We start from the raw sequence: 3,713 nt of genomic DNA on the forward strand, positions 1-3,713 counted from the left end.
GGGGGGGTGCTACCCAAAATGTAAAGAGAAACAATTTAAATTTAAAGAAAAAAAATTACTTAAAAATTTGGGGCTCTTCTCTCTCGTGCACTGTCTCTCTTGCTCTCCTTTTCTCTTGCGCTCTCTAGCTTGCGCTCTTCTCTCTCCTTGCGCTCTTCTCTCTCCTTGCGCTCTTCTCTCTCCTTGCGCTCTTCTCTCTCCTTGCGCTCTTCTCTCTCTTGCACGCTCGCCTCCTCGCTTTGCTTTCTCTGGATTTCATATCCATTATTATCTAAAAATAAATCCGTAGGTGTGACATTTCTCGGTGTTGAAAGACGGGTTTTTATCTGTAATAAGCCGGAGCTGAAAATGTAATCCTTTAACTGCCGGCTTTTACCGGAGGAAGGAGGTGCGGTGACAGTCTGCTGCAGTCCTGCCTGGCGTTACCGGCTCCGGGCCTCCGACCTCCCAAATCTCTTGTGGTGTTCTCTCTTTTGTGCTCTCTTGCGCCCTCTTCTCACTCTTGTGCCCTCTTCTCACTCTTGCGCCCTCTTCTCACTCTCGTGCCCTCTTCTCACTCTTGCGCCCTCTTCTCACTCTTGCGCCCTCTTCTCTCTCTTGCGCCCTCTTCTCACTCTTGCGCCCTCTTCTCACTCTCGCGCCCTCTTCTCACTCTCGCGCCCTCTTCTCACTCTTGCGCCCTCTTCTCTCTCTTGCGCCCTCTTCTCTCTCTTGCGCCCGTTTCTCTCTCTTGCGCCCTCTTCTCTCTCTTGCGCCCTCTTCTCTCTCTTGCGCGCTCTTCTCTCTCTTGCACGCTCTTCTCTCTCTTGCACGCTCTTCTCTCTCTCTCTCGCTCTCTCCTTTTCTGTTTTGGAATGGTCGTCCTCTATTATCTACGTTGTGACTTGGCCGGGTCACCCGGCAGCATATGGAAGGTTCCGGTCTGGAAGGAAGTGTTGAGTGATTTAGGAGGGGGGGGGATGACCAAGTGTTGCGGTTACAACCTGCGGTGCGCCGTGTGCCTCATTGCCAATTACTGAGCACACAGCCACTCGCATAACTACTCATTTCAATGAATTTACGGTGAACAAAGCGAGTGAATGATGTGGATGAAGGGTCTTGTCTAGAATGTTCCACCTGCGCTCCTCGGGGGGGGGAGCATGCCGGGTGTGCACTGAACCTGGTGCAGAGAGGAGCACTGATAAGGCTGAGCAGCACAGTGGCGTAGTGGTCAGAGCTTCTGCCTTGCAGCACTTGGGGGTCCCCGGTTCGTATCCTGGCCGGGTCACTGTCTGCAAGGAGTTTGCATGTCCTCCCTGTGCTTGCATGTGTTTGCTCCGGGTAAAGTGCTGTATAAATCCCTGTAATAATAAGGAGCCTATGGGGTCTTCCATGGGGGGAGTTGGCTAGCCGGGCAGCCTGTGCAGAAGGTGAATGTTGGGTGAATATGTGGCCTGCTCAGCGTCTCCTCTTCGGGAATTATCGGCGGCGGGGCGGCCACTTTGCCTTCAAGCTGTAACTTTGTTTCAATGTTTTTCCTGTTTTACAAAGAGATGAAAGGATGACGGAGAGGCCGCGGACATATCGCGGAGGCGTTTACGTGACATTCGTGACACTTTAATAGGCGGCCATGACGGAGATTTGTGGGATGCGTTTGGATATACGCCGCGGACATAACGCAGATCCGAATGCTCCGTTTACGACCCCTCGTTACAGGAAGGCAGATCTTGTATAATGTATATAATGCAAACATCTCCACAGACGAGGAAGGGGGGGCGGGGCAGGAAGATATAATGTCCGTCTACCTTTTGTCTTCAGCCTGTCCTGGCTCCCGTCATTGGTTGGCCCCCTCTTGGCCGGACCGCAAATCCTCCTTATAAAGAACGTGAACCCGTTACTTTTACTGAGGGTGGATGATGAGACTCCCATTTTTTTTCTGGCTTACACCCTTTGCCTGATGTTTGCATGCTAAATATTTACCTCCTCCCAAGAGCGATGCATGCAATATGATACTGTCAGAGCTCCAGACAGGAGGAAAGGCTAGATCAGCGGTGGCGAACCTTGGCACTCCAGCTGTTTTGGAACTACAAGTCCCATGAGGCATTGCAAGGCTCTGACAGCCACCAGACATAACTCCCAGAGGCAGGGGCATGTTGGGATTTGTAGTTTTGGGACAGCTGGAGTGCCAAGGTTCGCCACCATCGGGCTAGATGATGCTGGGCGTCCTCCATCCAGGAAATGAGGCGGGCTTTAGCGGGATGCAGCATTCTCTTTAGACTTTGCTGCATTTATTGTTTTTGATCAGGGCGGCTGTGGCGAGTGCGTGTCCGCTCACACTAGCCTGTTCGCTAAAATGCTCAGTTGTGATAGGTCCGGCTAGGGAAAGGGGGAAAAGAGGGGAGCAGGCATGTGATGCGCTGAGGCTGTCTTTACTTTTACGAGTACTCAGGAAAATGCCGCGATACAAAGCACCGATATCGGAGCATTACATGTTTAAACTGAAGCGGCTGCCTGAGGTCCCGTGCTTGCTGGGAACCTCGGCAGCCTTCCTATGAACCGCTGCGCCTCTTTACAGCACTGGCCACACATCTCCTTCTCCTTACTGGGGAACCCCACCATCCGCACCCACCCGCAAGGCCTTCTCGATCCCTTGTGAGACCCTGCACGGCCCTCCTGAGATCCTCCGCTAGAGACATTAGGCCGGCATCTCGGAGCAGCTTCATGTTATTCTGCATTGCTGTATAATGTATTGCTGGGATTTGTGGTCCTCTATAGCTGATGGTATTCTGCATTGCTGTATAATGTATTGCTGGGATTTCTAGTCCCTCTACAGCTTGGAGTCAGTGGCAGAAGTATCGGGGGCACAGTGTTTGCAGCTGCTGCCGGGCCTTGACGCTCCATCGCTGCCCTAAAATCATTGGTCTGTATTGTTTTAGGAAAAACTGTCACATGACACAAAAGGTATTGGTATCGGTAATTGGTATCGGTAATTGGTATCGGTAATTTGGTATCGGTAATTTGGTATCGGTAATTTGGTATCGGTAATTGGTATCGGTAATTGGTATCGGTGAGTACTTGAGGAAAAGTAGCTGTACTCGGTCTGGAAAAAATGGCATCTGCGTATCCCTAGAATGTGCAAACTGTACACTCCCTTCAGATCCTGGCACAGCAGCGTGGTATAGCGCTGACCTACGGCGTGACGCAGTGCGCCACAAAAAATGCAGCATGTCCCATTCTTGCGTGAACGGGGCACACGGGAGACGATTGATTTCTATGTCCCCTAGCGATGACTAGCGGCGTTCAGTTGCTGGAAAACGCCGGTCGCGGCACATAATGTGAATGAGCCCCAAACCTCGAGAAATGTCGAAATGTATCTAAAAGTATCAACAATGTAACCGACGAATCCTCTTTATTACCTCTCCTAATCTGGCGAAACGACTGCTGCAACGAGACCGCTGGCTCCGCCTCCAACGATATTTTCATTTCGGCTCATATTTACGGAGGAGGCCGCGGGTCTGACAGCGCCAGGAAAATCACATTGTCCCGCCGACCGCAATTTACATTGAATCCCAGACGCACCTAAAGATGATCTAAACGCGCCGTCTGCTCGCAGCAGCTAAAATTAGGCGCTTGCGTCAGGATCGCCTCTTATAAGTGTTGATGATGATGATGATGATGATATATGACGAAGATGACCGCCCGCGGCTAAAAAAAAAAAAAGACACTTTTTGTCC

At 51.2% G+C, this 3,713-nt stretch overlaps 1 protein-coding gene across 1 annotated transcript in view; it reads left to right on the top strand.

Annotated features, from left to right (window-relative positions):
- Positions 1–3,713, top strand: part of ITPK1 (inositol-tetrakisphosphate 1-kinase) — a 70,541-nt gene that overhangs the window by 53,590 nt on the left and 13,238 nt on the right. The window lies entirely within an intron of this gene.

Source organism: Nanorana parkeri, unplaced genomic scaffold (genome assembly GCF_000935625.1).
Source record: "Nanorana parkeri isolate BGI_ZX_2015 unplaced genomic scaffold, ASM93562v1 scaffold344, whole genome shotgun sequence".
NCBI lineage: Eukaryota > Metazoa > Chordata > Amphibia > Anura > Dicroglossidae > Nanorana > Nanorana parkeri.